The 26,754-nt window shown below is 33.6% G+C and overlaps 1 long non-coding RNA gene and 4 other non-coding genes across 5 annotated transcripts; all 5 read left to right on the top strand.

Moving 5' to 3' along the window:
- Nucleotides 1–8,008: 8,008 nt before the first annotated feature.
- LOC145790034 (uncharacterized) lies at nt 8,009–9,423 on the top strand. The gene is made up of 2 exons (XR_014328668.1): nt 8,009–8,416; nt 8,589–9,423. It is a non-coding gene; the product is annotated as an uncharacterized LOC145790034 (long non-coding RNA).
- Nucleotides 8,307–8,420, top strand: LOC145792117 (U5 spliceosomal RNA). Its single transcript, XR_014331259.1, has one exon. It is a non-coding gene; the product is annotated as a U5 spliceosomal RNA (small nuclear RNA).
- Nucleotides 9,151–9,264, top strand: LOC145792115 (U5 spliceosomal RNA). The gene has a single exon (XR_014331257.1). It is a non-coding gene; the product is annotated as a U5 spliceosomal RNA (small nuclear RNA).
- Nucleotides 9,424–10,680: 1,257 nt separating the features above from the next.
- LOC145792119 (U5 spliceosomal RNA) lies at nt 10,681–10,801 on the top strand. The gene has a single exon (XR_014331261.1). It is a non-coding gene; the product is annotated as a U5 spliceosomal RNA (small nuclear RNA).
- A 3,510-nt stretch (nt 10,802–14,311) lies between these two features.
- Nucleotides 14,312–14,425, top strand: LOC145792114 (U5 spliceosomal RNA). Its single transcript, XR_014331256.1, has one exon. It is a non-coding gene; the product is annotated as a U5 spliceosomal RNA (small nuclear RNA).
- Nucleotides 14,426–26,754: the final 12,329 nt, after the last annotated feature.

The following is a 26,754-nucleotide window of genomic DNA, read 5'->3' on the forward strand; positions in this document are numbered from 1 at the left end:
CTTGAGCGGGGAAGTTCATGCTCGAGCGGGGAGCCATGTAGCGAGGCCTTCCGCTCGAGCGCCAGACTTCACGCTCGAGCGTATAAATGACATATCCAGTACTTTTGCAGAACTTATGGGTCCACTCGAGTGGGGAAGCCCACGCTCGAGCGAGGACCCTATTTTCTGAAATTTTGAAAATGCATTCTCCGTTCTATTTTCCGTTCCCTTTCACTTCTAAGCACTCTTAGGCATACATTGAGCATTGTAATTGAATTAAAGAGATAAGAATGAAGCCTAAAGAGGAATATGTGAATTAAAGAACGGATTGAATTATTTGTGACCCATATGTGTTATGTGATATGTAGGGTCAAACTCCAGGACAAATCCACAAGCCAATCACTGTGAGTAATATCGATATTTTGAAGTTTGTCAATTGTCCAATTGCTTATTTCTTTACAAGTTTGCTAGTTTGAATTATGGACAACCATTTTAACATGAATGAATGGGCCGAAGGCCGTTTTGACATGAATGAATGGGCCGAAGACCGTTTTGACATGAATGAATAGGCCGAAGGCCGTTTTGACATGAATGAATGGGCCGAAGGCCAATTTGACACGAATAACAGTTTGACACGAATGACAATTTGACACGAATAATAGTTGGACATGAATGATACAAATGGATTGGGCTCGAGGCCATATGATGTGTTTGGAACCGCAGTTACTTAACTTACATATATCTATGTATGTATGTATTAGTTAGAAATATAAATTGCGCCCAAGGCCGTTTGATGTATATTGTTCCAATGTATATTCCTTATTTGATATTATTCACTGAGTTTTCGCTCACGCTCATTCATGTGTTTTTAGGTGAGCCAAGAGGAGTCCAAACCCAGCCCCCCAGTGAAGTCTGTTTGGAACAACTAAGGTTTTGAAGAGTCAGCCCTTGCGTCTCACACACAAGACACGTCTTCGCCCTTTTGCCATTCTATGTTATTTTGTCATGTTGGCGAGGACTTTGGTGTACGTCTGCATATAGCTTTGTTTTGGCTAACTTAGATTTGAATGATCCTGTCTGTATAGAACTTTATGTTACTATACCTTCTGTTGTGAGTTATTAACATATGTATGTATGGAATGTTATGATGTGCATATAAGCACGGCTCTATGGACAAAGTTTTAAATTTGCTTCCGTTTAGCCCCTTTACTCTGATGAGTTTTGTCTTATTTGGTTTGAGGCCATAGGTAATCTCGTGATTACTGGCCGATTATGACCTTAACCCATAGGGCGGGTTCGGGTCGTGACACAAATGGACTATAGATTATTATTATTATTATTTTTTATAAGAAATGTAGACAAGTAGTAAATAACAAAAAATAAAAACTAATTGAAAAAGCTATTTCACAGCTTATTTAACAAACACAACTCAACAACTTAAATCTATAATCCAATAGCTACACCAAATAGATTAACAACTTTTGATTAAAGTCATAATTTATAATCTGTTAAGCTATAATTTGTAAGCTGTTTTAACAGTTACATCAAACGGGGCCAATGGTGGGTGATTCAACAAATAAATGCACGCAGCCATGTGGTGAGTACAAAGGGAAAATGAGTGAGAGCACTAATTAGTGCTATCACTACTGATGTGGCAGTGGGTCCCACTTACTGCCACAGTGCTATTGTGCTTCTTTTTTTTTCTTTTTTTTTTTAAATGGATGCCAACTCATTAGTGCTAGTTTAGAGTACCACTTTTAGTGGTCTCTATCATTGCTGGAGTGCAAAGTGAACTATTCTTTTGTCTTTTACTAAAGAATATTGTGCGGCAAATGCCAATTTTTGGAGAGCCCTTTCCAAAGGCCTGGGCTTTTTTCAAACCATTAATCTGAACTTTGTTGCCAGTTGCTCTTGATTGAGTTTTTATATTTTTATTTTTTGGTGAGCTGAAACTGCTTTTGAAATCATTTTCTTTGTACTTCTTAATTGAAAATTTGAAAAATGTTTATATGTATTTTCGTCCCTTGTTTCCAAATAATTTTTTTGTTCAATCTAGAGAATTGAATGAACGAGGCACTGAAGAAAAACATCAATCTGTTATCATTTCGTTTCTATTTGTTTCCACTTCTGTCTCATTTATAGCTTCAGCTGTTGATTCAACAAGTTGCATGTTTGATCCATCAATTTTAGATCAATGGCATTAAAAGCAATATTATCCCAACAATTTTGACATTCTGTTTTTTATAGGGCAAAATTATCCTTGTGGTTTGGACTTGGAGCAATTTATCCCCTTATGGTTCAAAAATAGGCAAACAACTCCCTTGTGATTTTAGACTAATTGCAATACTGACTCCATTAACGACAGACGTGAAATTATCTTAATACCCCTCTGGCCTTCTACCTTATTTTTTGCTTTTCTTATTTTATTTCTAAGTTCAACAATAACAATTTTTCATAGAAAAATAAAATTAATTCAATTAAATTACATATTAACTACCCATCAAAAAATAAATACTAAATAAACTATAGATCTCTACTTATTTATTTTAATTTTTAACTTTCTAAACTAATTTTCATTTTATTATATTTTACACAAATATATATATATATATATACACATACTGTGCTTTTACACCGAAGAAATTGGTATTTTCATTTTATTAATTTTATTTTATTTTACACAAATTGGTATATATATATACATACATAGGGGTATTTTGGGAAGTACGCTTTTGGCTTTTGTTCTCTTGGTTTATTTTCATTTTTAGTGAGCTTTTTCAAAACAAAACAAAAAAATCATAAAGCTTTAGCTTTTTAGATTCAATTAAACAAGGCAAACTAAAAAATTATAAATTTTTTTAAAAATCCAAAAAAAAATTCAGATTAGACAAAAAATAAGTCAACATGAACAATTTTTTTAATTTTTTTTCATCTTTAGTGATGTTTTTAAAATTTTTCATAAAAAAAAAAATATATATATATATATATATATACTTTTTTAACTCGTCTCAATAAAACGAATCGAAAAATGTGATTTTTTTTTTTTTGAGCCAAAATGGACCATAATATATTTATATATATACACACCATATAGGAAAATGTCTCGTAACTCAAATTTTGTGGCTCAAAAGTGGCTCAAATGGCCAAAACGACGTCCTCAAAACGACGTCGTTTTGGTCATTTAAGCCACTTTTGAGTCACAAAATTTGAGCTACGTAGCATTGTCGCACCATATATAGGTTCTCTCTCTCATTCGATTACGTGTGTATGTTTGTGGAATCGACTATGACACTATTTGACATCTTTATATTAGCATACTTTTTTTTATTTTTTTTGAGTCAATTACCTCTTTATTTTATTTTATTTTATTTTATTTTTATATATTTTTCGTAAAAAATTAAAAAAAAATATACTTAAATCATCACAAATACCCTCTATATATGTGTTTGAATGTGATTTATGTCTTTCTTCTTCATCTTCAACCCTTTAATTGTGGATTTACAGTCATCATAGAAGAAAAATGAGTACCACAGCATATAGAACTCCTAAATGTAGAATACAATCATTGTTATTCCATGATTTGGCTTACCCTGTTTCTACAACCCATAGAGGAAGTGGAAAATTCACAACCCCAAGTCAAGCTGCAGCTGTTTCAGCACTATGGCGCGAGAATTTAGTCAATTCCGATCTTCCCCCTCTGCCTATGTTCACCCTCGAAGACCGATCGGACTTCTCTCCGGAATCTAGAATTCCAGACTATCCCTTGCCTTCGGAAAGCAAGTTAGGGTTAAGAATTCCGGGTGGGGACAGAAGGTGGTAAGAGGAGGAGAAAGGTGGCGGCAGGAGGGGAGGGTGGCTGGAGGTGGCTAGTGGATCAGAAGGGTTAGGGTTAGGCTTTGAGTTTTATGTTGATTGGAGAAGAAGATGAAGGTGAATGGTATGTTTGTCTTTTAATATTGAATTTTGACTTTGACTTCTAATTTTTTTTCATTGTCAACTCTCAATTTTAGTAAGTAGGGAACGCTCTTATCTAAAACTCTCCGTTATTTTCGATGAAATTAATAACGACAAGGAGCCAAAATGTAAAATGATCAAAACAACAAAAGAGTTGTTTGCCTGTTTTTGAACTATATAGAGGAGTAAACTACTATAAACCCGTACCATGAAGGGATAAACTAAATTTTGCCTTTTCATGTTTGCTTTGGTAACAATTGGTAGATATGCCAATGTTAAGATTACTATTTCCAATTGTGATCGCCACTTCCACACTTGTTCCCATGAAAATAAAAGGGAACGCTCATAAATTTGATTGGCTTTGCCTTTTGTCATTGAGCTCACATTTAGATCAAGTTTGGCATGATTGAAAAAAGACAAAAAGTTAAAAAGTCACTATCCTATTTAAGTCATATCATCTTATTTAAGTCACATCACATCTCTAACACATCACTTCAGACCCAACTCATATTTCATAAAAAGTTAAAAAGTGCACTTATTTAGTCTTCTCAAACTAGGCCTTAATGTGAATGTTGTGGTGGGGGCAATTTCTAATTTATTGGGTTCGTTTGGAAAGTGAGTTGGTTTTTTATTTTTTTAATTATTTTAGTCTGAGATTAAAAAGTCTCGTTTTGGAAAGATTTTTTATTTTTTTAACTTTTTTTTGAAAAAAAGAATGTAATAATTATAAGTTGAATGTGATGTTTTGTCTTATTGGATTAAAAATCTATTTTATTTTTTGTGACTATTTTAATCAAAAAAAAGCCAAAAACTAAACTTCCCAAACAAGCTCAATGAGCTTGTTTATATATTCTTTCCTATATTACAATGAACTTAGATAGAAATTTGAAAAAGAAAAGAAAAAAAAGTAAGAGAAATAGAGTAAAAAAATTAGTTTATATTTCATTCACATCTCTCACATTTTCATTTTCAAATGTCTGCCCAAATTCAAAATCCAAACAATCTTAATACTTCATCATATTCATATAAATGAATCAAACAACTAGAGTGACTGGCCGAAAGTTTGGCTGAGTGAGCACCTTAGTTCTTCCTGTGTAGGGTGGGTTATATTTTTCATATACCTTCCCATCATGGTTCCTTCGCTATTTATAGAGGGTCAATGATTTATCATAATCAAATTCTTGCCCAAATATGACAAGGTTTACAATCCTATGAGGCTGTTATCAACATTCTGACTTTGGCATGTTACTTTTACATGACGTGTTAGGTTGAATTGACCCAATTTTCAATAGAAATCTACCACGTCAATACGATGGTAGTAGCTACATGCAGAAGTAAGGTGGTCTATGGAGGAGCCAAGGCCCCCCTAAAATTGGTGGTCTATGGAGGAGCCAAGCCCCCCCTAAAATTTGAGACCCTATTAATATTTCATGCAAAGTTTAGTGGTATATTAGGTATCATGTACAACATGCGCCCTCTTAAATTAGTTCCTTTTGCACTACATGTGGTTATTATCTTTTTATTTTTACTTTGGCCCTCTAAAAAGAAAATCTTTGGTTCCAAAATCACACCTTCTAATAGGTCTTGAGTAGGTGGGATCATAGATCGTTTTCTACCATAAATTACCAATGATGAGTAATGGAAACAAAAAACAACATGATCATCTCAAACTCCTAAATAATTTTTTTTTCCCTTTTCTACCTTCTTTAAATGTAATAGCTATTTCTCAAGATTCGTCTCTCTTTAAAATATTCATTAAAATTGAAAACTCTCAATTTTGATGCAAGAGAAGCAAGCCTGAGTTTTATCTTAGATTACCAATACAAAGAGTTCAAATCCTTAATCCAAAATTGGCCATCATTGTTTGTTAGTTTAGCCACAAAGGCCCTGTTTGGTAGGGCTTATTTCCAGCTTATTTCAGTTTTTAGCTTAATTTAAGCTATTTTGATGTGTTTGGTTCAACTTAACAATATAACTTGTAGCTTTTTGTAAGTCAAAAATCAACTTATTCTTTGAGTGGGGGAAGAGAAACTTAATTTATAAGTCAAAAATCAATTTATGTTCACAACTATAAGCTATAAGCTATTAGGTTATAAGTTATAATCACTTTTCCACAGCTCTACCAAATGGGGCCAAAATCAATCAACTGGTTTCAGTGAAAGTGGGGATTGAGAATGTTGAATTATTGGTTGCCCGATTTGATCAATATGATTTGCGTTGGCCTTTCCATGTGACTCTCACCAATAGAGCTAACAAGGATTAAGCACTCTTCATATGATTAATGTCGTTGTGTTATTATTATTATTGTTATTTTGTCGTTGTGTTAGACAGCATGAAATTCAAGCCTTAAAATTAGAATTAGAAGACAAATTGGACTTGAATTCCATGCTGCCAATTCTTTGGTGACAAAATATTAGTTCCAAAAAAAAAAAAAAATTCATTGACAAATGAGATATGGGAAATAACAAATCAATGTAGGGGTTGAAAGGGAAAAAAAATTCAGAGTAATGGTATAATTTATAAATTTTAATTATTAAAATCATAATTTTTTTCATGTATAGGTAATTATTTTTTAAGAGTATATATGATTTTTAATTTTCCTAATAAGATTTAAAAAAAAAAAAAAATGAACAATATCTATCAGTCAACCAACATATCCAACCCATTTTTCCACACTGAACCGTGATGAAGATTTCTCAGATAATTGGCAAGGCATATATCTCGATAATCTGTGAATAATCTGCTACCACAATAGTTTCTGCAAAAATGACAAATAACCAAAAGTAAAATCTGCAAAAGTAACACCTGCAAAAGAAAAAGCAGATTCCTCACCAAACATTCCATGTGATCTCCTCAACATCTTTATATCTTCGGACGTCAAATGGTTTCAACTAATTAGAATTAAGGAGAAAGCAAGCAAAAATAACCATCCTTGAGACATAAAAATAGAGAATTACGGAGGAATTTACACTAATTAGTTAAATCACAAGATTAATAAAAAGGTCATTAAAATGAAAATGATCTAGATGATGAATTATTGGAAACTATACCACAATTCTCAAACCAGAAGCAAACAGTATCTACTTTGATGAAGATTTCTCAAATAATTGCTAAGGCTTAAATCTCAATAATTTGTAACCACAATAGTTTCTGCAAATTGACAAACAACCAAAAGTAAAGGCTGCAAAAGTCAAGGCAAATTCCTCAACAACTTTATCTCTTCGGACATGAAATGATTTCAACAAATTAGAATTGAGTAGAAAGAGAGCAAAAATAATCATCATTGGGATATAAAATAGAGAATTAAGGAGAAATTTACATTAATTAGTCAAATTACAAGATTGATAAAATTTTGTCAATTTCACGTCATACTCTCAAGCCAATCCAAACTGTTGTAAGCATATGCTAATCATACCTAATTCAATCCTTCCAAACAAACATGACCTTAACATGTGATTTTAACCTCAATATAGTTGAGATATAGGAAAATGATACAACAAAGTGATTCTCCAGAAGAATTTAAGAGAAGGAAAATAAAATTAAAGATAAATTGTAACTTCTCTCAAACTATGAATAAATTACAACTAAATCTATAATTTGGTAAAATTACATTGATCTCCTCCTAATGATGTGCTATGAAAGTTATGAAATTACTATATTAGTGCTAAATATTTTGAATTTAAATGTGTATTAATGTCAAATGACATGATTATCCTTCTTATCTAAAGAATTTACCTAATCTTAATTCTAAAAAAAACGAACAGGAAAATAAATATTTTCATCTAATAAATAATGGTATCATCATTTTCTATACATTTGACTAAAATATGATTCTGATGACCAATGGTATGGGCCAAAGCACTATGACATTTATATTTCACAGTAGCATAATATAATTGTATTAAATTTGTAAAACTAAATATATATTCCTGAAAGGTTGATGTTTTTTTTTTTTTTTTTGATCACTAAAAAAAAATTTCATTAACAACATGAAATTAAAAGTACAACAAGCTTACTATAAAACAAGCTTATGGTTTGGAAGAAAGTAAATTAAGAAATAAAACTTCAACTCTGCATAATCTAATACAAGATACATACCAAACATTTGATAGTAATTATATCTTTCAAGAAAGTGGTTTGGTAGGATTCGTGCTTTCCAAATTCACATATTATGTACCGAAATATATTGTTTTCATTTTCCTTTGCTTTCTTGTCAAAATGAAAGACAACCCAATACTGTATCAATCAGTCCAATCATACATTCTCAAATAAAGAAATGTTGGAGAAATTTGCTCCCAAATCGATTCACAGACCCAACTGCGTTCAAGGAAAGTAATTCATAAGGATGGGTGATTCATCTGTAACACCCACGCAGCCACGTGGTGAGCACAAAGCGAACTATTCTTTCGCCTTTTACTAAAGAATACCGTGTGCTCGCAGTAAATAGTGGCATACGATAATTTTTGGAGAGCCCTTTCCAAAGGTCTGGGCTCTTTTCAAATCATTAGTCTAATTTTTGTTGCCAATGACTGTTACTTTTTAATCATTTGGTTTTGGAGAACTTGTGTGGAGTTAATTTCATTTGATTTTTTATAATAATTTATTCAATTGATAATTTTTAACATGTTTCTAAACTATTTTCTATTACTTTACAGATAAAATTGCTGAAGAAACATCACTGAGACATGGGTTTATAATCTGCATCAATGAGGATATGCTGTCATTGGCTCATTTCTATATTGTCCACTCTATCTGATTATAGATTCAACTGCTAATACAAGAAGTTCCATGTTTCCATTCTCTTCAGTAGCAATTGGTAGATATGCAAGCTTACTTAGAAGCCGATTAGTCCTAGGTAAAGCCCACGAGGCACGCCACATAAGAAGCTCACAACAAAAAGAAGAGGAAGATAAACTATTATTAGTTCTAACTCACTCTCTCTCTCTCTCATGTTTAAAGATTATCATCAAACTCAATATCCTAATTGCTAACTGAAGGACAGGAGTTTAAACTGGCATCACACACTGGTGTCCACCCAAGGCTCACTCTTTCCCTTCTATTTCAGATCATGTGGATCCATAAAAGATTGAAAGAACGTTTAATATGTCCCTACCCGACAAAGTTGGAGAAATTTCGTCCCACATCGACTCACAAACCCAACTATGGTTCTTGAAAGTGGTTCATAAGGGTGGGTGATTCCACAAAATGAATTCACGCAGCCACGCGATGAGCACAAAGCGAACTATTCTTTCGCCTTTTACTAAAGAATACCGTGTGTTCATCGCAAATAGTGGCATACGCTTATTTTTGGAGAGCCCTTTCCAAAGGTTTGGGCTCCTTCAAACCATTAGTTTAAATTTTGTTTCAAATAGCAGGCTTACTGTTTTAACTGTCCTAGTTTTATGGATATAGCGAAAACTTTTTTTTTTATTTAAATGTTAACATATTTCTAAACAATTTTATGTTTTAACTTTAAGCATCATTTTCCTATAATTTTGTTAATCAGTTTTTGATCAATAAAAATTCATTATAAAAGCAGAACAAGGAGAGAGGTAAACCATTCATTTTAATCTCGTAACTCTATTTGAGTGCTCTCATTCTCCCACCCTCTCCACTCTTTTTCCGTCTGTTCGGCTTTCAGGAAAAATGATACAAGAAAAATTCTTCTGGAGGAAATTGATGTAAAAGAAAAGAAAAATAAAAATTAATTAATTTTCTAACCCGTGCCTGGTTTGCAAGAAAGTTCATAAAATTATAAAACTTCAACTTTCTGGCAATGCATAATAATGGACCCTACTTCTTGGGAATGCAGGTCCGACTATGGGCCGAATCCAGAATCATCTGTGATTTGAACCGTTCAAGACCCGCCAAGATCAACTGTGCTAACATGGCCTTCACCTAATCGGTTCAAATTTGTTTTTAACCAGCAAATATGATTTTCAGAATAGATTGTCTGGGCTTGTTTTGTTTCTGTTTGTAAAGTAGTTTTTGAGATAAAAAGTACGAAAACTTGTTTGGTTTGCCTTTTTTCAGAAATGATTTTGGAAAATTGTTTTGAGGAGAGAGCTTTTAAAAAAATGATTGATTTGATTTGTATGAAAGAGAGTGAGTGATTTTGGAAAGTAAATAACCAAACAAAATTTTGAAACTTTTTTGAAAAAATTTGTTTGGTTTGATTACTCTTGAAAATTTATTTATAGAGAATTTTTTTCAAAATTTTTTTTGAAAAACAAACCAAACAAGCCCTCTATTTTTTAAAGAAATTGTGATCCAATCATATAATTACTAATATCTAATCATATTGAATTTTTGGCATACATAATTTACTTGATAAACTGTACAAGATGAATGGTTTTAATCGTAGAAGTAAGCTCACAACCCTCTCAACTAGACCCTCCAAGCTAATTAATGGATGGACAGAAGCCTTTTCCTTATCTAATATACATAATAACATTTGAAATATTTCTTTCATAAAAGTGGTTAAGGTAGGATTCTCACTGTCAAGTGACAACCAAACACACGTAATATGTTAGCAAACAGTTTTTATTTTTTATTTTTTTCAATCAAACCCAACCCAATACTCGGTACATTGGCTATGTATATATTATTATTTTTCTGAGCTTAGTCCAAATCAAAGATAGTCTGACAATGTTAGAGAAACTTCCTCCCACATCGACTCACAAAATTCAAATTGTATTCCATGAAGTAGTTCATAATGGTGGGTGATTCGACAAATGAATGCAACGCAGCCACGCGGTGAGCACAAAGCGAACTATTCTCTCGCCTTTTACTAAAGAATACCGTGTGTTCGCCGCAACTAAGTGTAAGTGGCATACGCCAATTTTTGGAGAGCCCTTTCCAAAGGTCTGGGTTCCATTTCAAACCAATAATCTAAACTTTGTTGCCAAGTAGTCTTGATTGAGTTATTTTATTTTATATGGTGAGCTGAAATTGTTTTCGAAATCATTTTCTTTATACTTCTTGGGTGAAATTTTGAAAATATTTTTTTTATTCAATCTAAAGAATTGACTGAACAACGCTGAAGAAAAGCATCAAGCTCGTTTCTAGTTGTTTCCACTTCTCTCATTTATAGCTTTAACTGTTTATTCAACAAGTTTCACGTTTGGTACATCAATTTTAAATCAGTTGCATCAAAAACCAATATTATCCCAACAATGTTGACCCTTTTTTATTTTTGTTTTATATATTTCAATTCCATCAATAACGTTAGCTTTGGTAACAATTGGTAGATATGCCAAGGTTAAGACCACTATTTCCAGTTGTGATTGCACTTTCACACTTAATCCCATGAAAATAAAAGGGAATACACCTATCTGACTGGCTTTGCCTTCTGTCATTGAGCTCACATTTAATGTCCATGATGTGGTGGGGGCAATTTCTAGTTCCTTCTTTCCTATATTACTGTAGGAGAGGGTTCAAGAAAAGAGTTGGAAAATTCGAAGATCGAATTCTCTAGAATATGATGAGAGGCTTAGATTCTTCAATAATCTCAACTTAGGAACACAACAACAAAGGAGATGATGGAGATAAGAGATTGGGTGAAGAAGAAGGCAAAATGGCTAGAGAATAGAATAATGGCAAGGCTCTCCCATGGATCTCCCACTTTCACTCTCAAGGTTGATAATGGAGAAGGGAAATTAGTTCTTTCCCAAGAGTTCAAAAATCTCCAAAAGCCATCCCTTGTAAAGCTATGGGTGGGTGCTATTTATAGGCACCTCATGATGTAGGATGGAGCCCATGTGCAAGGCACATGGGGGATATTCTTTCTAACCACCTTGTCCGAGGAGGTGACTTCTCCGAGGATGAGAAAACCCCGAAGAGGAGATTACTCCCTCGGCGAACCCTTCTTCTTAGCCACACCTAACCAATGATCCCCAATCATCCCAAAGGGTCAGGGGTAGTCCCAGAGGACGTCCTGCCGCAAAAAAATATTGCCGAGTCTCATGGACCCCCCGGGGTCGTGCCACCTCGACCCGGGTATAGGCTAGTTTAACCGAAGAGTGAATTTATCTCCACTCACCGTCCTCGGGATCGGGTCCTTTGTTCGAACTCCATTACGCCCATGGTTCTGGTGCGTAGATCCCGGAAAGCTCCGAGCCCGCAAGTGTTCTGGGACTCATTAACGGAGCGACTTCTAGATTGCGTCTGAATCCGTTCGAAGCCAAGTGTTTAGGACCTCTAGGTTCGTGGATCCGAACCCTTTCGAGTCCGAGTGCCTCGGATCTCTAGGCTTGCTTAATACCCTTTCGAGTCCGGGCCCGAGTAAGTCTCTAGGTTCGTGGATCCGAACCCTTTCGAGGCTTAGAGCCATTCAGCCCGTTTGACGGAGATAAATCCAAGCCCACCAATCTTGGACTTGCGATAAATTCGGGCCCACTAATCTTGGGCTATTGGGCCTAAATAATTTAGTGGGCTTAAATTAGCTCCTCTTACAATTACAAATAAGGTTGCATTTGGATTAAGGATTTGGATAGAAATTTAGAAAAAGAAAAGAAAAAAAATGAGAGAAATAGAGAAAATATTAACTTATATTTCATTCACATCTATCCCATTTTCTTTTTTAAATATCTACTTAAATTCAAAATCCAAACAATTTTAAGTCTTCATTGTATTCCTACATGAGAATCAAACAACTAGCGTGACCGGCCGAAGGTTTGGCTAAATGAGCACCTGATGGCTAAGTAATCTCTTCCTGTGTAGTGTGAAATATATTTTTCATGCACCTTCCCTATCATGGTTCCTCCACTATTTATAGAGGTGGGGAATGATTTCCCACAATCACATTTTCACCTAGACAAACCAACATTTTAACTTTAGCATGCTGCTTTTGCATGCCAGGTTAAGTTGGTTAAAAGTTAACTTTTTGTTTTTATTTTTTTTATTTTTTTTAAAAAACATTTATAATAGCCGAGAGATAATGTGATCCAAATAGGTTAAAAGCTGAAAGATAACTTTTAATCATCTTTCCAAAATAGGCTTAAGTTGCCTTATTTGGTTTTGGTTCAGCTTTCAATAGAAGTCTGCTACGTCAATATGATGATCGTAGCCACAGGTGAAAGTAAGGTGGTCTATGCAAGACCAAGGCTCCCCTAAAATTTTGAGACCCTTCTAATATTTCATGCAAAGTCTAGTGGTATATGGGTATCATGTACGATATCCCCCCCCCCTAAATTAGTTCCTTTTGCACTATGCATGGTTATTATCTTCTTATTTTTAGTTTGGCCCGCTTGAAAGAAAATCTTTGGTTCCGAAATCACAGCTTCTTATTGGTCTCGAGCAAGTGGGATCTTAGGTTGTTTTCTACAATAAATGACCGATGATGAGTAATCAAAACAAAAAACAGATCATCTCAAAGTCCTAAATAATTTTTTTTTCCCCCTTTTTCTGCCTTCTTTAAATGTGATAGTTATTTCTCAGGATTCGTCTTTATTAAAATTGGAAATTCTCAATTTTGACATGAGAGAAGCAAGCCTGGGTTTTAGCTTAGATTACTAACAAGAGTTGAAATCCTTATTCCAAAATTGGCCATCATTGTTTGTTGGTTTTAGCCACAAAATCAATCAAATAGTTTCAGTCAAAGTGGGGATTGAAAATGTTGAATTGTTGGCCAATGCGATTTGCGTGGGCCTTCCCATGTGACTCTCACCAACAGAGCTTAATGTTGTTGTGTTATTATTATTATTATTATTATTAGGGATTTTTATTGATAAGTCCAATTTAGAAGTGTTTTAACCCAAGAAGTTCATGAAGGAATTTTTTAACCCATTTAGTCCCATGTATGTATAGTTTTATTCCATAAAGTCCATTTTCTTGATTTACACTATTTTCTTGGACACTTATGCCCTTATATTTAATTTTGATACCCTTATAAATATTTTTTCAACGATTAACAATTTAATGATGTGAACATTCATATTTTAAAATTCACATTTGTAGGAATGTAAATTGGCCCGTGGGTGACCCGAAACCCGCCCGCGAGCCAGGTTGGGCCCGGCCCGTGGGTGCCCACGAGGCACGCCACATAAGAAGCTCACAACAAAAAGAAGAGGAAGATAAACTATTATGAGTTCTAACTCACTCTCTTTCTCTCTCATGTTTAAAGATTATCATCAAACTCAATATCCTAATTGCTAACTGATGGACAGGAGTTTAAACTAGCATCACACACTGGTGTCCACCCCATGCTCACTCTTTCCCTTCTATTTCAGATCATGATCCATAAAAGATTGAAAGAACGTTTAATATGTCCCTACCTGACAAAGTTGGAGAAATTTCGTCCCACATCGACTCACAAACCCAACTATGGTTCTTGAAAGTGGTTCATAAGGGTGGGTGATTCCACAAAATGAATTCACGCAGCCACGCGATGAGCACAAAGCGAATTATTCTTTCGCCTTTTACTAAAGAATACCGTGTGCTCGTCGCAAATAGTGGCATACGCCTATTTTTGGAAAGCCCTTTCCAAAGGTTTGGGCTCCTTCAAACCATTAGTTTAAATTTTGATTCAAATAGCAGGCTTCCTGTTTTAACTGTCTCAGTTTTATGGATTTAGCGAAAACATTTTTTTTTTAAATGTTTTTAACATATTTCCAAACAATTTTATGTTTTAACTTTAAGCATCATTTTCCTGCAATTTTGTGCAATTTTGTTCATCAATTTATATTATATATTAAGAAAAATGGAGTTTTTAACCCCAAATTTTGTGCGAGTTCCAATTTCTCAATTTAAATTTTTTGATTTTTTGATTTAAAAAAAAATAGTCTTAGCATTTATTAAACTCTCAAGTTTTACTATCATAATAACACTTTAATGCATTAATAACAAGCATAAAAATAATTCTTTGAAATCCAACACACGAATTCCTTGAAAAGTCTCAACATATATGATTATTATCCCTCATAATAACACTTTAATGCATTAAGAACAAGCATAAAAAAAATTTCTTGAAAAGTCCAACACATATGATTATTATCAAAATTTTAAACTTTAAATATAATATAATAAAAAAAAGACATTTAATTCGTTGAAAAGTCCAACACATATGATTATTATCAAAATATTAAATTTTAATATAATATAAAAAAGAAAAAAAAGAAGACATTTAAAAAAAATATTAAAAATCGCAATTCACATATATAGATAATTGTAAACACAATCCGTGCATAGCATGGGTAATATGCTAGTTTTTGATCAATAAAAATCCATTATAAAAGCAGAACAAGGAGAGAGGTAAACCATTCATTTTAATCTCTTAACTCTATTTGAGTGCTCTCATTCGCCCACCGTCTCTCCACTCTTTTTCCCTCTATTTGGCTTTCAGGAAAATGATACAAGAAAAATTCTTCTGGAGGAAATTGATGTAAAAGAAAAGAAAAATAAAAATTAATTAATTTTCTAACCTGTGCCTCGTTCGCAAGAAAGTTCATAAAATTTGAAAATAATTTTTTCGTTCAATCTAAAGAATTGACTGAACAACGCTGAAGAAAAGCATCAAGCTCGTTTCTATTTGTTTCCACTTCTCTCTCATTTATAGCTTCAACTGTTAATTCAACAAGTTCCACGTTTGGTCCATCAATTTTAGATCAGTTGCATCAAAAACCAATATAATCCCAACAATTTTGACCCTTTTTTGTTTTTATTTTATATATTTCAATTCCATCAAGAACGTTAGCTTTGGTAACAATTGGTAGATATGCCAAGGTTAAGACCACTATTTCCAGTTGTGATTGCACTTTCACACTTGTTCCCATGAAAATGAAAGGGAATACACCTAAATCTGGCTGGCTTTGCCTTCTGTCATTGAGCTCACATTTAATGTCCATTATGTGGTGGGGGCAATTTCTAGTTCATTATGTCCTATATTACAAATAAGTTTGCGTTTGGATTAGGGATTTGGATAGAAATTTGGAAAAAGAAATGGAAAAAAATAAGGAAAATAGAGAAAAAAAAATTAGTTTATATTTCATTCACATGTCACATTTTCTTTTTTAAATCTCTACTTAAATTCAAAATCCAAACAATCTTAAGTCTTCATTGTATTCTGTTAGAAGATATTTTAATATTATAATGTGTTATAAATTATATTGTTTGCTTGGGATCCAAGCAACTTGTTCACCAAATTTTTTTTCTTTCCCACCAAGAAAACTTGCCCACCAAAAAAAACTTGCCCATCAAGTTTCCTCTCCTCCAAGAAAACTCTTTTCTTACCTATCAAGTTTTCTTCTCCTATAAATTGAGTCTTCATTATCTTGGAAAATAGAATAAGTTTTTGTTGTTTTATCATGTTTGCGTGAGATTATCAGACAAATAAAAAATGGTGTATGTGATGAAGTTTGGGGTTCAACCAATTGTGCAGTATTAGTAAACCATACAACTTAGTCGGGCTGTTGTATCTTGGGAGGGACAAGTCAAGGTTTTTTTGGCTGCACCAGTGTGAGGCTATGCCTAATCGCAAAGGGATTGAATCTCTTTAAAGAGAGCGAATTTTTCGCGCCTCAGCCCTTTCAATAATTATTGTAATGTTTATTTTTTGTATTTTTTGGTGTTTTATTTGTAATTATCACCAACAATTTTAAGGAGATTCAAACAGTAAAATTCATGGAGCCAGTATTGGAGAAGTCCAACGAGAATACTAGCGATCTCAACAAGCTCTTCTGGTTCAAGGGAGCCCATTTCAAGAGATGGAAAGACAATGTGCTTTCCTACCTCAATCTCCTCAAGGTGGCCTATATCCTGACTAAGAAAAATCCAAACAAAGTCCCCACTAACGAGATGACCGACGAGGAGTATGCCGCTCATCTTAAAAAAATCGAGAAATACAACACAAATGAGTATAAATGTCGGTATTATCTCTTGAATTGTTTTTCGGATCAATTTTATTATTATTATAATACTACTTATACCACTGCTAAGAAAATTTGGAAAGCCTTGCAGAATAAATATGAGACACAAGGGGCAGGCGCTAAAAAATATGTTGCAAGCCGTTTTTTTCGCTATAAATGGAAAATTAGTAATGGAGCAAGTTCAAGATTTTCAGATACTAGTGGCTGACATTAGTTTCGAAAGCATCAAAATTGCAGACAATCTTGTTGTAGCAAGTATTATTGACAAACTACCATCATCTTAGAGGGAGTTCTAGAAGTTAATGCGTCACAAGCAAAAAGAGACGTCATTGGAGACTCTAATCACACGGATTCGGGTAGAGGAGGAAGCACGAGGACAAGATGCACTTATGACACGAGCATTTCACTGCCAAGATAAATTTAACTTCTGGAAATACTTTACCTACAGGTCGATTTCATAAAAATAGTCACTTGAAGCTAGTTAAGAAAATTTGGAAAAATACTAAAAGGCCACAAAATAAAAATTACCCAAGGCAAAAGAAATGGAACCAAAAACCCCCTTCACAAGATCTGACAAATGTGACATGTTTTATGTGTGGCAAAAGTGAGCATATTGCTCAAACTTACAAATTTCGGAAACAACAGTCTCGACCACAGGCCAATGTTACCGACGAACCATTTGTGGCTATGATTACAGATATTTTTATGATTCAATCTGTGGAAGGGTGGTAGGCAGACTCTGGTGCCAATAGGCATGCCTGCTATGAAAAAGATTGGTTCAAAGATTTTACTCCCTTTAATGAGGAGAGGACTATTATGCTTGGTGACTTTAGTTTAACCAAGGTGCTCAGGTCTGGGAATGTTAAGCTGAAATTTACCTTTAGACATGTGCTTGTTTTAAAAAATGTGTTGTACAAACCATCTATGAGGAAAAAAAATTTTGTCGAGTTATTTGCGCAACAAAGTTGGTTTCAAGCAAACCATTAAATGTGATCTATATGTAATCACTAAAAAAAGCATATTTGTGGGAAAAGGATATGCATGTGATAGAATGTTTAAATTAAATATTGAGAATAAGAAAGCACATGTTTCTGTTTACAGGTTATCTTCTATGAATTTTTGGCATGCTCGTCTGTGTCATATTAATAGCCGATATGTAGGAGTCATGAGTTGTTTAGGATTAATTCCTAGACTAACAAATAATTTTGAGAGATGTGATGTTTCCAGTCAAGCAAAAATAACTAAAAGGCCTTATAAAAGTGTGGTGAAAAATACTGAATTGCTAGAATTAATTCACACTGATTATGTGAATTTGAAAGAATTTTAACACATGGTGGAAATAGATATTTTATCACTTTTATTGATGATTTTTCAAAATGCACATATGCATACTTGTTGAAAAATAAAAATGATGCTTTTAAAAAATTTAAAGAATTCCTACTTGAAGTTGAAAATCAATTTGGTAAAAAGATTAAAAGATATAGAAGTGATAGAGGCTGGGAGTATGAATCTTTTGAATTCAACTCGTTTGCTCAGTCTTTGGGAATAATCCATGAAACTACACCACCATATTCACCTACATCTAATGGTGTAGCAAAAAAAAAAAAACTTTAACTGATTTAACAAATGCTATGCTAATTGAAGCAGGTGCTCCTTCAAATTTGTGGGGAGAAGCAATTTTAATTGCATGTTAGTTATGAATAGAGTGCCACATAAAAAGACAAAAGTTACACTTTTTGAGTTGTGGAAAGGGCGTAAGCCAAATTTGGGATATTTGACGGTTTGGGGTTGTCTAACTTTTGTTAGACTTGTGGACCGTAAAAGACCTAAATTAGGTGTGAAAGCTGCCACTTGTGCTTTTCTTAGACATGCAACAAATAGTACAGCCTATAAATTTTTTGATATTGAAAACAAAATAATTTTTTGAATCAGGTGATATAATTTTTCATGAAGAAAAATTTCCTTTTAAATCTAAAAATGGTGGGAGTCAAAATTATCAAGAAAATATTTATCTGTTCCTCTACTCCTCTTTTACAAAACTAAGACACCGTAGTTTTTGAACCTAGAAAGAGTAAAAAAGCCAAATTAGAAAAAAATTCTGGCCCTGATTATCATGTTTTTAATGTGGAGGAAACTCCATTAACTTTACAAGAAGCTTTGATATCTCCTGACTCTGTTTTTTGGAACGAGGCTATAAATGATGAGATGGAATCATTATTATCTAATAAAACTTGAGTATTAGTAGATTTAGCACCAGGTTATAAAACTATTAGTTGTAAATGGGTTTTGAGGAAAAAACTTAAACTGGATAGAACTGTTAATAATTATAAAGTAAGGCTTGTTGCAAAAGGTTTTAAACAACAAGCTGATCTTGACTTTTTTGATATATTTTCTCCGGTTATTAGAGTTACATCCATTAGATTATTAATTACAGTGGTTGCAATTCATGATCTAAAAATTCATCAAATAGATGTTAAAACAACATTTTTAAATGGAGACAAGGATGAAGAAATCTATATGGATCAACCTGAGGGTTTTGTGGAACTCGGTCAAGAAAGTGTGCAAGCTAGTTAAATCCCTATATGGCTTAAAATAGGCCCCTAAACAGTGGCATGAGAAATTTTATTCCTGCATGATTAAGGATAGCTATAAAACTAATGAATGTGATAAATGCATCTACTATAAATCTGAAAAAAATTCACATGTGATTATTAGCCTTTATCATCTATGTAGATGATTTACTTATATTTGGCTATAATTTGCATATCATCATGGAAACTAAAAATATGCGTAGTAGCCATTTTGATATGAAAGATCTTGGTGAGGCTAATTATATTTTGGGAATGAAAATTACCAAAACATGTGATGGTATATTTCTTAATCAGTCGCATTATGTTGAGAAAATTTTGAGAAAATATAATTTTTATAAGTGCAAGCATGTTCTTACTCCTTTTGATCCTCATGTGCGTTTATTTCCTATTGAAAATGATGAGGATGTAATTAATTAAAATGAATATGCTAATATAATTGGTAGCTTGCGTTATGCGACTGACTTTACTAGACCTGACATTGCCTATGTGGTTGGAGTACTTAGCAAGTTTACTAGCAAGCCTAGCAGTGATCACTGGCTAGCCATTGAGCGAATTATGAAATATTTATCTGGTATCATAAAATATGGCATGTTTTATAATAAGCATCACGTAGTACTTGAAGGTTACAGTGATGTCAATTGGAATACTTTGTTAGGTGATTCATTATCAACCACAGGTTACTTATTTACCTTGGGAGGTGGTGCTATAAGTTGGAAGTCGAAAAAAGAAACCATTATCGTTAATTCAACAATGGAGGCTGAACTTATTGTTTTAGCTACAACTAGTGAAGAAACAAATTAAAAAAGAGATTTGTTAAATAAAATCTCTTGTTGGGAAAAACCGATTCCACCTATATTGATTCATTGTGATAGCACCGCAGCAATTGGTCGAGTTAATAACCGTTATTATAATGGTAAATCCAGACCTATCAGAAGAAAACACAGTACTGTGAGATCTTATATAAATAATGGCATCATAAATGTGGATTATATTAAATCTGGTAATAATCTTGCAGATCTATTAACTAAGGCCTCAGCAAAAGATAGAGTCTGGAATACATCGAGGAGGATGGGGTTGAAGCCCATTGAATATAGCAGGAGCCATGTATGAAGATGCTCAACCCAGGGACCAGAGATCCTGTAACTGGGTTCAATGAGAAGAACGATCACATGATGGCCGTGAGAAATGCACTAAATTCCTTTTTACCCATCCTTATGATGTATGTTCATTTATCCTGTAACGTTATAGAGGTTGAGTTATTAAAAAAACTCTTAATGAATTTATGTGGCTCTTATTGAGTGGGGTGTCATAGTTACAAGAGCACCCTTGACAGAATTCACCTATGTGAGTGTGGTAGTGGGGCCGCTACCTATGAGATTTGGGCTAATTCTAAAACACATTCATGAATTCTAGGATCGCATAAGGCCATAATGTGCTGGCTCTTAAAGCTTATGTGAACACCTAGAATATTATATGTGTAAAATAATTATTTATTTCCCTTAAGCAGTCATAGTTCAATGCTGAGCATACTATTGGCTCTGGAGTAGATATTATTGTTTCACTAATGGAGGTTCAATGCAGAGCACACCTACCATGATGCATAATATCCTTATTTGCCTAATAATCTCAGAATTTGTTACCTATAATATTAAAATAGATGGGGGAATGTTAGAAGATATTTTAATATTATAATGTGTTATAAATTATAATGTTTGCTTGGGATCCAAGCAACTTGTTTGTCAAATTTCTTTTCTTTCCCACCAAGAAAACTTGCCCACCAAGTTTCCTCTCCTCCAAGAAAACTCTTTTCTTACCCACCAAGTTTTCTTCTCCTATAAATTGAACTAACCTCTTATCTTGGAAAATAGAAGAAGTTTTTGTTGTTTTATTATGTTTGTGTGAGATTATCAGGCAAATAAAAAAGGGTGTATGTGATGAAACTTTGGGTTCAACCAATTATGCAATATTGGTGAACCATACAACTTAGTCGAGCTGTTATATCCTGGGAAGGACAAGTCAAGGTTTTTTCTGCTACACCGGTGTGAGGCTATGCCTAACCGCAGAGGGCTTGAATCTCCTTAAAAAGAGCGAATTTTCCGCCCCTCAACCCTTTCAATAATTTTTGTAATGTTTATTTTTTGTATTTTCTGGTGTTGTATTTGTAATTATCACCAACATATTCCTACATGAGAATCAAACAACTAGAGTGACTGGCCGAAAGTTTGGCTATGTAAGCACCTGATGGCTAAGTTATCTCTTCTTGTGTAGTGTGAAATATATTTTTCATATACCTTCCCATTATGGTTCCTCCACTATTTATAGAGGTGGGAAATGATTTGCCACTATCACATTTTCACCTAGATATGACAAACCAGCATTTTGACTTTGGCATGCTTCTTTTGCATGACATGTTAAGAGTTGTCATGGAAAGTTGGTTAAAAGTTGACTTTTTGATTTTTTTTTTTTTTTTTTTAAAAACGTGTAAAATAGTAGAGAGATAATGTAACACAAAATAGGTTAAAAGCTGGAAGATAACTTTTAACCATCTTCTCAAAAGAGGCTAAAGTTAATTTCTTTGGTTTTGGTCCAGCTTTCAATAGAAGTCTGCTACGTCAATATGATGGTCGTAGCCACAGGTGGACGTAAGGTGGTCTATGCAGGGCCAAGGCTCCCCTAAAATTTTATGACCCTTCTAATATTTCATGCAAAGTCTAGTTGTATATAGGAATCATATACAATATGCCCCCTCCTAAATTAGTTCCTTTTGCACTACATATGGTTATTGTCTTCTTATTTTTAGTTTGGCCCGCTTGAAAGAAAATCTTTGGTTCCAAAATCACCTTCTTATTGGTCTCGAGTAAGTGGGATCTTAGGTCGTTTTCTATAATAAATGACCGATGATGAGTAATCGAAACAAAAAACATATCATCTCAAACTTTTAAATAATTTTTTCCCCCTTTTTCTACCTTTTTTAACTAATTAGTGGCATACACTAATTTTTGGAGAGCCCTTTTCGAAGGTTTGGGCTCCTTTCAAATTATTAGTTTAAATTTTGTTTCCTATACTGACTAACTTTTTAGTTGTTCCAGTTTTGGAGAACTTTGTGTTGAATTAATTAAATTAGTTTTTTATATCAATTTATCCAATTCAAAATTTTTAACATGTTTCCAAACAATTTTTATATTACTTTAGAGATCAAATTGCTGACAAAACATCGCTGAGACATGGGTTTGTAATATGTATCAATGAGGAGATGTTGTAATCGGTTCATTTCTATTTGTGTCCACTCTGATTATAGATTCAACTGTTAATTCAAGTTCCATGTTTGATCCATCAATTTTAGATTAGTTGCATCAAAGACGAATGTTATCCACCACCACCCCTCCCCTCCCCCCTTCTCAAAAAAAAAAAAAAAAAAAGCTCGACAACTTTCAATCTTTTTTTGGGGAGGGGTTTCTTAGGTCCATCCAGAACCATTCTCTTCAATAAGGGTGGGTTCAAATGGATTGAGAAGTTGTCCAAACCTAATTCAAGTTGTGCTGAGACTTGTTCAAGTCGAACCAAGCTTGAATTGTAAGCCGAGGTTATCTACTCAAGCATGACCCGAGTCTAACCTGAATTGCCCGAACTACACATAATTTTATTTTATTTATTTTTTTTGCAGCTAAATTATTAATTTGTTACAACACTACAAGAAAAGTAGGCTTAAAAGAAGGAAGCATTTGTGACAGCACACTTCACACTTGCCATCTCAAAAAGTGACTTTTTGCGACAGCAGAACTTGCTGTCGCGAAAAATGTGAGTTTTTGAGATGACACAATTTGCTGTCACGAAAAAGGTGAGTTTTTGCGACAGCACAATTTGCTGTCTCAGAAAAATAGAGTATTTGCGATGGCAGAAAATCCTGTCGCGAAAAAGGAGAGTATTTGCAATGATAGAAATTGTTGTCGCAAAAAAAAGAGCATTTGCGACGACAAAGATTGTTGTCGCAAAAAAATAGAGTTTTTGCGATGGCACCAGCTGCAGTCGCAAAAAAAAAAAAAAAAAAAAAAAAAGAGTTTTTTGTGACTGTAATAGGTACCGTTGCAGCAAAAAAAAAAAATATTGTGGCTTTGAGACGGCTTCATATATATACAATCACAAAATTGTTTGAATAAATACAATGGTATTTTTCTGTCACAAAATCTTTTTTAAAAAATGACGTCATCTTACTCTTTTGATATAATATTTCTCTTTTCACCCATTTTTTCATCTTTCTGTCTCTCTCTCTCTCTCTTTTCTTTCTCTCTTACTCATCCATCTTCTCTCTCTGTCTATCTCTCTCTCTCGCTCATCTCTCTCTTCTCTCTATCTCTCTTCTCTCCCTGTCTCTCTCACTCATCTTTCTTCTCTCTCTATCTCTTTTATCTCTCTCTCTCGCTTATCTCTCTTCTCTCTATATCTCTCTCTTTTTTTATGTCTCTCTGTCTTATTCATCTTTTTTCACTCTCTTTCTCTATCTCTTTGTCTATCTCTCGCTCATCTCTTATTTCTCTCTCTTTTTTTGTTTCTCTTTCTCTATCTCTTTCTCTTTTTATCTCTTTCTCTCTCTATTTTTGTCTCTCACTCATCACTTTTCTCTCTCTCTTTCTCTCTCTGTTTGCCTATATGTTTGTCTGTCTGTCTCTCTCTTTCCCATTGTGTTCACCTTGCTCACTCTCTCTCTCCCCTTTTCTCAATTTACCGAGTTCCCTTTCGATTTATCGATCCACTACAAAAAAATGCATTTTTAGTGACCACTTTGTCTCTCTCTCGCTCATCACTTTGTCTCTATCTCTCTTTATCTCTCTTCTCTATCTGTCTCTCACGCATCTCTCTCTTTCACCACCCATCTCATCTACCATATTCACCACTACTACAAATGTCATTCCACTACCACCACTACTACCACTGTCCATTCCATCTCTACAACTACCATTTCTACTATCATCGCCACCACTCCACTACCACCACCACCACTACTACCACTACTATTACCATTACATCTCCTCTACCACTGCCACTCCATCTCCTCTACCGCTACCATAACTTCACCACTAATCTCCTTCGCTATCACCACCACCACCTTCACCACTACTACCGCTCCCTCTCTCCTCTACCACAAAAAATTAGTTCTTGATTTTTAGTAACAAAAAAAAATGGGCCGCAAAAAAATATTTTTCATTGACCATAAAAAATTAACTTTATTTTAACGAAAAATATTTTTCATTAAAATATTACCCCTACTTCTACCAAATAAAAAATAATAATAATTTTTTTTCATTAAAATAAAAATGAAACAAATAAATTATAAACCTTGGTAACTAAAAAAAATGAAAAACAAAAAAAAAATTCATTAACTACAAAAAAATAAATTTATTTTAACAAAAGATAAATAAAACAACATCCACCGCCTATCCTAACTCTCCTCTTCTTTTCTTCTTTTTCTTTTCATTTTCCGGTTCTTTATATCCAAATTCCCCACTTTTTTCCCCTTTTGTTTCTGATGATATCAAATCCCTAATCCTTAATCCCTTAAACAAAAAATCCCCAATTTCAAAAATCCCCAAAATACTCTCTCTCACTCTCTCTCTCTCTCATGACTGGAAGCAACAGCAGTGGCAGTAGCAGCAAGGGGAAACGACGGTGAGCAGCGAGTAACGATAACTAGCAGCAGTAGCGGCAATAGTAGCGGCGGTGCGGCGTTTCAGATACTTTTGCCGATACCTTTGTCGTTAGGTCGTTCGCCATGGTCGACATTGGGTGTCTTCCTTGCTGCTTTGCGAGTGTTTTTTTTTTTTTTGGTAAGCCTTCTTCTCTTATGATATACAGAGTTTGATGGCATTGTTCCCTAATTTTTCTTTGCACACATATATCACAATGGGACGTCATTTGGGGTTTGATTTCATATTGATTCTTGGGTTTGATTTGGGATTGCCTCTCTTTATTCTTGCTTGATTTTTTTCCCCCCTTTGTATTTTTATCAAGTATTGCTCATTGATTTGGGGTTGCCATCTTCTCTCATGTATATATAATGTATGCAAATCATATGTAAAGGATTGTTCAAAAAAAAAATCATATGTTAAAGAAAGATGCCTATACAGTTAAAATAGAGTTCAAAAGTTGAATATGTAAGTTTGGGTTGTGTTGATTAACCATTTAACTTGTTGACATAAATTCAACCAATCCGAACCTACCCTCCTGCCATCCCCCAAAACATTGTTCCTCCCAAAAATCACGAGAAAATATAGTAACTGTTTCCTTGTATCATCTTCTTTAGGAGAATGGGCCAAAGCCATCTCTTATTTTATCCAACAATTACTCTATGAATACCAAACCTATAGTGACAAAACCCTTAGGGGAAAAATCTTGTTTTCCTCTAATATTTATTCCCTCAAGCAACTCGTCAATGTGGTGATTCATGGGTAATAATAATGGGTGTTTAAGAAATGTTAGTGTAGTTTCTCTCATTGAAACCAAGAAAAAAAAACAGTGGGCAGGAGAAACACAATTACAAGAGAGAGATTTTATTTATGATGTTATCATACAAATATTTTGTTTATTATGATCTTGAATTTTTTAATGCTTGTATCTATTTGGTAGTGTAGCAAGTGTCATAAATTTTTTACACAATAATTTCAGTCAAATATTAACCTTGAGGTTTTTTAACACAAGCAACCATAATTCACATGCACGAACTCCAATTTTTTATAAATTTATGAAAGAGATTGACTTACTGTTATGGTAACAAGTTAAGTGTAGAGATGGAAATTAATTGTGTTGTGAGGATACAAACGTGACCAGCCTTATTATTATTATTATTATTATTATTATTATTATTATTATTATTATTATTATTATTATTATTATTATTATTATTATTATATGGTTTTAATTTCAGTCAAATATTAACCCTGAGGTTCTTTAACACAAGCAACCATAATTCACATGCACGAACTCCAAATTTTTTTAAATTTATAATAGAGATTGACTTACTGTTATGGTAACAAGTTAAGTGTAGAGATGGAAATCAATTGTGTTGTGAGGATACAAATGTGACCAGCCTTATTATTATTATTATTATTATTATTATTATTATTATTATTATTATTATTATTATTATTATTATTATTATTATTATTATTTTACGGTTTTCAGGCATGGAGTTTACATGGACATGGCACCTTATCGTTCCACTTGGTGAATGACAAAAAATTATTGACTTGTTTTTTGATGGACTACTCTATTGAAAAAATGTTAGACATAGATTGCCTATATTTTCTCATTAGAAAAAGGTAAAAACAAAAAATCCAAATCCATGGTTTCCTACTATTTGTTTGTATATTCTG

This window comes from Camellia sinensis, chromosome 5 (genome assembly GCF_055761805.1).
Source record: "Camellia sinensis isolate YWXY chromosome 5, ASM5576180v1, whole genome shotgun sequence".
NCBI classification, from domain to species: domain Eukaryota; kingdom Viridiplantae; phylum Streptophyta; class Magnoliopsida; order Ericales; family Theaceae; genus Camellia; species Camellia sinensis.